The sequence below is a fragment of the Callorhinchus milii genome, unplaced genomic scaffold (assembly GCF_018977255.1).
Source record: "Callorhinchus milii isolate IMCB2004 unplaced genomic scaffold, IMCB_Cmil_1.0 Scaffold5, whole genome shotgun sequence".
Lineage (NCBI taxonomy): Eukaryota > Metazoa > Chordata > Chondrichthyes > Chimaeriformes > Callorhinchidae > Callorhinchus > Callorhinchus milii.
The window spans coordinates 41,675,533-41,684,622 of NW_024704746.1; the positions used below are offsets into that span (position 1 = coordinate 41,675,533).

Below are 9,090 nucleotides of genomic sequence, written 5' to 3' on the forward strand. Positions count from 1 at the left end.
TGTAAGGATGCTGTGTGTCAGGAAAATAAAATGTGCTTAAACTGATGCAAGCTCATGGAAAAAAATCACATAATATGTTGTAAATGTGTACACTCCTGGTCTGTGCTCTAAAATGGGATACTGATGCAATGTATTTATAACAACTCATGGCGCTAAGCGCAAGATGGCTATCATACTGCAGGTATGCTGTGGACCAGTGCTATATTAGAAACACGGCTTCCTATAGTAAAAAAAAGTCAATTGTACATGTGTGCTATGTGCAGGAAGCATGTGCACTATGTGGAAGGAGGATTGCAGAAGCCCACTTTGTGAAGCCAGTAATGTCAGCAGCCCTACATGCACATATCACATGAGTTCAGCAACATTTCCTGTGTGTAGTGTGCACATGCTCAATGTGCAGGAAGTGAAGTCAGCAGTGAGCATTGAATCTGAGCTTATGGACCCAAACTCCCATTTTATAACAGGTTTGCATTGTTTTTCAATATTTAACAAGGCTCCTAGAAACTACTCCAATGTTTACCTTTGGTGGAAGAATATGTGGTGTTAGTCTCAGTGGCCACAAGTACTTGGCCTTCAAAATATGAGAATGTAAATTTATCAAATTGTTAAACCAATATTTGGATAAGTATATGAAATGTAGATCTATATCTTTTAAGTAAAGGCAATACAATCTATGTGCTCATTTCATCAGTGATATGTTGTGAAATCCAGTTAGTTAATTTCATGACTTTTTGTTATTTTGCTGTTAAGATGATTTTTGAATTTGGAATTTGTACTTCAGATATTTCAGAGAAGATAGACCCCTGAATACAGACATGTTACTGACTGTAAGAGGAAGAAAATGGCTTCAGGTTAAGGGTCCGTCTGTTCTGTGCTTCAGAAACACCCTGACCAATTCTTGATGAAAAGGAATTTGAAAACCTTATTGTTATCAAATGAAACAAGAGGTAGAACTAGAATTATTTTTGTAGAAAATATACCTGCAAAACATCCGAGACATGAGCGTAATTCAGCAATTGCTGCTGACATGGACATTTATAATAAGATTAACCTCAACTTTGAGACCATCTGCCTGTTAATCGATACAGTATGGTCACATGCATGGCCAGTTGTGCATACAGCAAGGCAGTTTCCTAAATAATAATCTTTGCATTTGATATAGCACCTTATCACGCCTTTGAGACGTCTCAAAGCGCATCATGCGGCATACTAACTCACCACAGCATGTTCAGTTTGAAGTGGAATAGTTGCATGTAACACTGGCAAATTCTGGGCCATTTCCCACTCGGTTTGGATATTTCAGATGTTTAACGTTGTGACATTAAATATGTTTCTGGTGCACAATTTGTTTCATTATCCCAATGTATTTGCACAGAACAAGTTGGGAATTATAATAATACTAATAATAATAGGAATTAGATAGTCACACGGTGTCATCACTACTTCACTAAATCACTAGCATTCTCATGCTGTCGGTATGAAGTTTGTTGAATGTCACTGCAATAATAGAATATTGTTTATCATGCTTGGCATGCCATACGCCACCTCCTTTTAATGCTGCTGTTGCATCTTAAGCATGTATGAATTTAATACATGCACTCAATGCGACTGCACAAATGTTTCCACTCTCATGTTGTGACAAAAGTTTGTTTTTCTTTTTGTTTTCCTAAAAAAAAAGCATTTTCAAACATGCCAGGAATCTAACTTCAGACCTAACACCAGATGCTTCCAGAAAAAAGAATTACATCAATGTTACAGCACAGAAACTGTTCATTTGGTTCAAATATTCCATGCCGGTGCTGATACTCCACACATGTGTCCAGCCCATCGATTCCCCTCTTTACTAACCCTCTATCTTATACTTATTTGAGTATTATTGGTTTTATTCACTATTATTAATAATAATGTTTGCATTTGATCCATCACCTCATCACATCGAGATATCTTAAGTGCTTAACACAATGAGTCACTTTGAAATGTAGTAACTGCTATTATGCAGGCAAACTTGACACCTAATGTGTACCAGCAACACCCGTCAAACAGCAAAGAGATAAAGAGATAAGAAAGCAATGTATGTACTTTTTGTGTGAGTGAGGAAAAGTGGGTAGGACACCAGGAGATCTGTTAACATCAATCTGTGGCACCAAAAATAAATGGATTGGATTTAGGTTTATGTCCTACCTGAGGAATGTCACCTCCAACAATGCAGGACTGTAAGGAGGTGTCAGCCTCAGTTTCCTGAGCTCTATGCATGAGAAAAAAATAATTTAAAGTTTCTATACATTCACTTTGCCTCAAAACCTAGAAGATCATTCTCCTATTAGCAGAGGTGTATCTAGGAAGACCTTTATTACACTCAGAACCTCAACTGCACCAGAAATTAAGGGTTATCATTATTAACAAATATACAGTATGCAGATGGAATATATTAATAGCGAATGCAACCATGTAAAGTGTGGATCTTATGGGATGGCATTTTTTTTTCCTACTCATTTTCTTTCTTCTGAAAATTGTAACTCAAGCTTCAGTCAGGGTGGTGAGCAGTGATTCTTGGCTACCTTGTGAACGTGGCTGTTGATGTGCCATTGTCAGCAGGGTGTTTGCCTTCCAGGACCATCACGGCTAATTCCAAACCTAGCTGCACCCACTTCCGGTGAGGCTCAGTAGGATTGTGCCCTTCCTGTGATTTTGCTGCTGCTCTTCATTCCAAGTACGTTCAGGCCAATTTCAGTGTCCAAATAGAGTTTGACTAACTTGGTGAATGAGGACTTGAACTCGATTTCTTCCCAGTCTGCATGGCACATGGCATCTAGGGCATCTGTGAGCAGCAGGGCACCTATACACTTTCTAAAACATTAGTGGACTGATATTTATTTTGGAGCTCAAATTTCAATATGTATTAATAATAATAATCATTGCATTTGATATAGCGCCTTATGTCTTCCAGACGTCTCAAAACGCTTCACAGAATATAATGTAAAGTGAATTGACTGTATATTTTGTAGGCGAAATGCAGCAGCCAGTTGCGCACAGCAGTGTCCCACAAACAGTCATGGATTGAAGTGACCAATTCATTATTATTATTTTATTTTTTTGAAGGAATTATTATCCCCGGAAAAGTGATTTGACTAACCATGAACAACCATGTTCCTACTTACTGCTAGGTAAACAGAGGCGTGTGGAGTAAGGAAACTTGCTCAACGTTTCGCCCTGCCGGGAATCGAACCCAAGTCTCTCACTTGTAAGGCGAGTGCTCTAAACACTGAGCTACAGGACTCCATTATTGATATCAAGGGGGGAAAAAAAATCCGCATGGTTACCCAGCTGTGAGTTTCAAACCTTTTCACCGTCATCTTGAATTCATTGTAAATACAACTGTCGGAATACATAATTGTGTTCCTAACCCTTACATGTGTTCCAAGGTAGGTTTTCAAAATCAGGTCTCCTGCATGATTGTTGATGTGCTCATCCAGAGAAGCCAGGAGTCATTCATTTCAATACATTTACAATGCAGGCAAGATCTGGTGACATACGGCAAGGGAGTCACTTGGAGCACATCTGTTAGCTGCCATACGGTTCTGAAGCAGTCTTTGCTGAGGACAGATTCAAAACAAAAATCCTGGAATTTCAAAGGGTGCCAGCTACAAGGGTTCATTTTAAGAACCTAATTTAGAGAGACACTTGAGATCTGAAATTTCACTTATTCTTGGACCTTAGGATAATTTCTCTTAAGATTTAATTTCTTGCAAGAGTGTGCAAAATTCATCAGTTCAGCCCAGTTGTACTCAGGAAGCTGGTTCCTTTTAAGGACTGTGGAAAATCATTCTTCAGTATCAGAAATCTCTTAAGATAAAATGTTCTCATGGGTGAATACTGGGTGGAAGTTTTGGGACAATACAAGGGTAAACATATCATAGGTTCTTATTCCCTGCATGAATATGCACCTCTAAGGTTACAAAACAAAGATGTTTTAGATTTTAAAGCCACTTTACTTCATATATTTTTTGTGTGGCAGACATGCATCTCTGCAACTTTTGAAGTTTCTTTTCTCCTTCTCTTCCTTATTTTGCAGTTAATAAGGTGACCACAGGGTTGCTATCACCAGGATGCTTGAATGGGTCGGGCATACAGCCAGTTCTTAGCCTGATTTCAATCACTCATGTGTCAGAGTGGCTTCAGGGGAGGATTGTGAGAGATTTTATCTGCCTCTGTGGGGAGACCTTTATTTTGATAACTTCCTGCACACTGGGATAGAGTGACCAATCCAACCAATATACTTGCACATTGATACTAATATGTTTAGCAAAGTGCTACTGATTTTTCTAAATTTCCTAATTAGGGTTAGGGTTGTGTGGCTGGAAAACAAAAGAAAAAAATGCAGTTTTGACCATACTATATCAATCTGATTAGACTTAAAACCCTATACCTTTGACTGAGAACAGAATAACCTGCGATTCTCAAAATATCTATAATTTGAAACAAATCGATTTAATAACTGAAATTGATGAATGTGAACTTTTGTGATGTGGTTTTACACTTAGAGCTCTCAGTCATCCACATGGGTGTAACTATAATCACAAGTCTCAATCTGCCTGGAAGTTGTGGTTCTTATCATGTCCAACAGCACTAAAAGGTAAACAGGTACAAAAATTTTGTCTTTGTTCTCGCTCTGTAGTTAAAGTGAATTTCATGGCTCAGTTACAATCTAGGCACTGTGTCAAACCAAGCTTTGCAGTAGAACATGTTAGTCCAGTCCAACAATAATGAATTCCACTGCAGGCTGTGTCCCCGCTCTCCTTCAGCAAGGCAAAGCGCTGTGTGTTAATGTGCATTTGCACATCTGTGCAGTGCCATGTTAACTGCTAGCTGGATGCCAATTACATTTTTATTTAATGCTAGCTAATGGAATTGGTTGATTGGCATTTGTGTCGTCTTGGCTTTGGAAGCCTTTGGAAGCTTTGCCTCATATTCCATCTGCTTGTGTCATTTTCCAAATGCAAAACCGTGTTGAGGCATTGTTGAATGATGACTGAATGGAATTAACCCACTAAGAAATGGTGATCGGTAAAATTGATACAAATGGTAGTGATTTTCCTTGTTTATGTATAAATGCTGCAGTTTTGTGAAGGCTTGTGCCTGTTATTTCCTACCATGGTGAGTTGCTTTGTCTCTGACTGGGTGGTGGGCATAATGTGCTAGGTCACTTTCCTGGAGGGAGATGAAGAGCAGAGGGAAAATCAGCAACAGCTTGCATTTATATAGCGCTCTTCACACATGATAGTGGCTCGAAATGCTGTGACGCAAACCATTGTTTTACACAGCTTCCAGTGACCAATTGTAGAAACATGAAGATTCCTGCTTCCCACTTATTCACTCCCATCAGTTTCCTTTCAATGGCAGTGTGAGGCTATAACAAGTAGACAAATAAAGCGAAAAACAAAACTTATTGTAAACAAAATCATATCCCATGTAATCCATGATTACCTAAGGCTAATGGTAAAACTGGAGTAAGTGTAGGGAGATGCGACACATTTTAAATGACAATGATATTGTGAGTGCAGGTTATAAATTACAAGTTCATTAAATTATATTTTGAAATCTCCCAATGGTCTTGTTTTTGGAAACACCTTTGTGGTGCCGGTTTAAGTCATTGCATACCAGAAACTTGCATGTTTCAAATACGCTAGGTTATCTGATCTGAGCCAGAGTTAAATTTGGGGTATGATAATTGGTGTAAGAGCTTATGAGTTTCAGGGGGTAAAATCGGCCAGGGTTTCTGATCCATTAACCCCTGCTGGAAGGTGTTTGTGTGTAGATACTGGGTGAAGCCAGGATTGGGCTGGGCAATGATGCCCCCCACTGTCCAATTTGATACCAACACTTGCTCACAAGGCACATACATGAATAATGGCCATTTGAGCAAGGTACCGGAGGACAACCTGTTCCTGTGGAATTACACATAGTGGAAGGGGAGCGAAAAATCTTCAAATGTTTTTGGGAGGATACAGGAGAAAAAGGAGAGGAAAAACAATTGAAAAAAAACAAATGCAATGTTGAAATGAGATTGCAAAATAACAAAATTAAAAATCATTCTAGGTTTTAAAAAAACTGTTGTACAATCATGCTGTAAAGAACTTCAGGCCAGTTTTATTGCTGTGTGTGGGTATAATCTCAATAATATATGCAGCACCATTTGTCGCCTATTCTGCTGCACAAATGTCATGTTTCATCTGGAAATGATTGCACCCGATTTACCCCTCAAATGTTTTTTTCTATCAGTTCACATTGGTGATGGAAGTAATTATACTCTCACATAGATAAGAATGTCATGCCCCCTTTCATTGCCCAGAGATGCATTTTCTTCCATTGTCTGTCAGCAAACAAAGTGCAGATATCACCTGGCTGTCTGAGCCCTATTTGGGTGGAGTTTAATTTTTTTTGTCAGGCCATATCTGCAAAGCTCTGCACAGTGGATCCAGCTCCTGTTGATTCATAAGTTCACACGGAAGCGATGTGAAAAAAGCCCAACAATTCTTGAGAGCAGGGGGGATCTGATGTGTGCCTACTACACTGGTTTGAAGATATCCAGAGATAGTCACTATAGTTTGTGTACATCCACACTCATCTCTTCTCGTTTGCATATTGTTTGCATAATAAAATATTGTTCTCCACATTCTCCTCCCCACCACCACCTCCCCAGTGACCACTGGTAAAACAGCTTTTTTGCATATGGATGCAGACTGTCACCATTTGTACATGATTTTGTGCCCAAATTAGCAAATGCACCCAGGAGATGAAAATTGGCACAGTTAAAGTTTCTGTGCCTTGCCAAGAGAATCCTGCGCAGGCACGTCATCGAGCTTAATGTACAGGAAGGGAAGTGGGATTTAATTTGTTCAGAGTACAAGCCAAGTTACTTTGGAGAACCACTTAGTTTGCCATTTTTTCAAGTAATTTTTTTGAATTAGGGAAACTCTGGCAGGAATAGTTTTTTTTCAAAAACAATTGACTGGAAACAGCTTTTCTGCTTTGCAATACACTGTCTTGATACCCCGATGTCTCTGTAGATTCAGTCAAAATGTAGAAAATTTGAGGGTTTTATGTCGAGTGGTATACCATAATGCTGTCCAGTCATCATGTCAGTTGATATACTCGATTTTGATGCAATATTGAATAAATTAAATTATGTTAAAGATTGTGGATCTGTGCAGTGCTTGCAGCATAAAACAAATTTTCCTCTCCTTTTTGACTGGTCAACTAGGCTCAAATGCAATATTTTTTTTCTGATCTACAGGTTTTAAAAATATTTTCCCGGGAAACAAATATGCGGTGTTAGCATTTATATTTGCAGAGTCCTGGTGAAGCTTGCAATGAATATTTTACAGTGTAGTCAGGATTAAAATGAGGAACGGCAAAATACTTTGTTTTGGTAGTGACAAATCCATATTATATGCAGATCTGATATGAGCTAATTCCTGATGAACTCGACCCAAGTTTCAGCCAAGACTTGTTTTCTGATCGAGTGAAGTACAATGTTGGCAATCCTGCTATGTGTACGGTAGATCTGCTGCAAGTGTCATTTTTGTCTGATGTTATCTTTTGTGCGGAAGATAATTCTACTGTATTTTATGGATTGCATTAGCTTTTGTCGGCAGTGTTTATTGACAATAAAAGTAAGCATTTTTGCAGCAGATTGTATAACCAATACTCTGTTGAATTCACATATTTCCTTGCCGTAGACTTCTTTAAAAGTTTTGCTTTATTATTGTTATATTTGCATTGCTGCAATGTGTATGCATATGTATTAAAAAAAGAAATTTGGGGGAAGAGAAAAAGAAATATAAAAAAGCGCCTCATCCCAAAATGCAATTGAAGTACCTGGTATCGCAAACTGAAAGATGGCTGAAACAATAGCTTACGTGCTGTTTTAACCATAATAATTATATTTTTCCCAAGAACTAAACTTGATGTTGCACTGATGCAGCCTGGTGGCAGAGGCACTGATAGCTGTGTGAAACTGTTGCATATAGAGATAGGCTCTTGACATCGTCTGTCGGCCTGAGGCTGTCCGCTTTGTGTCTGCTTTAATTGAAAATTAATAGTTAGGGGGTTGCCATGGAAATGATACCATTGCTTGCAGACAGCAACCCCAGCTTTTTTGCAAAGCAGACACTAGTGGTATTGTTTGTCCTTTTTGACCTTGGAAGGTCAAAAGCCTGTAGGAGGAAGAGAGGTACAAATATTCTAGTTTAGGGGGAAGAAAAGGAAAATTGTGTATTTAAATTGAAGTGATATTTTGATAATAAAGAGCCGTAAACTGTGAGTAAAAGTTTTCATTTGGGGGGAGAAAAAAGGAGGAAGATTTTCTTTCATTTGATGCCAGCAATTAACCGTACTATTACAGAGCCTTAGAGGTTGATCACACCATGTTACCATGTTGAAGTAGAGCATATTACATTGTCATCATACTCATTGTAAACAGATTTGTGTGAAAATGTCATTTGACTGACACGATAATAGACTATCATTTTTTCCCCATAGAGTGTAACGCCTTGGTGTCATTACATCAGTTATTCACATGTTCTTCACAAAACGCAAACGGAGAGAAATTATTAATGTTTGGGGTGGAAAAAAAAGGTGGGAGGGGGGAAACGAACGCACGAGCTGAGTAAAAAAAAGCAATGAGGAATAAACGACGAAGGTCAAGGCTGGAAATTATATGTACACGATTCATAAGTAATGATGATGGGATTAAAATGTCGGATTCCATCAAAAGATGATGTGAAAGCCATTCTGAAATTGAGAAGAAAATAACCTTGCATCCCTCTTTTAAAAATATATGGTTCTCAGGTATACACGGGTGCAAAATAAAACTTATTTTTATCTTACCTGGCCTGAGATTTATCCCTCCACTTCATTCCGGGATCATTTCAGAAGCGAGTGGATGCTATTAATAAAAAAAAACCTGGATTCTCCCAAAAAATATAAAGATAGCTGTGATGGAATTTTGAGTAAATACTAAAGTACTGGTCGCACCAAATAGACAAGTTGTTGCTTTCAAGAGTGGGGGGAGCTTGGAAAATCCTTAGG

At 38.5% G+C, this 9,090-nt stretch overlaps 1 protein-coding gene and 1 non-coding gene across 2 annotated transcripts in view; one reads left to right on the forward strand and one right to left on the reverse strand.

The window, feature by feature from the left end:
* The window catches only part of foxp2 (forkhead box P2), a 344,421-nt gene that overhangs the window by 149,502 nt on the left and 185,829 nt on the right, over nucleotides 1-9,090 (forward strand). The window lies entirely within an intron of this gene.
* Nucleotides 3,206-3,277, reverse strand: trnav-uac. Its single transcript has one exon. It is a non-coding gene; the product is annotated as a tRNA-Val (tRNA).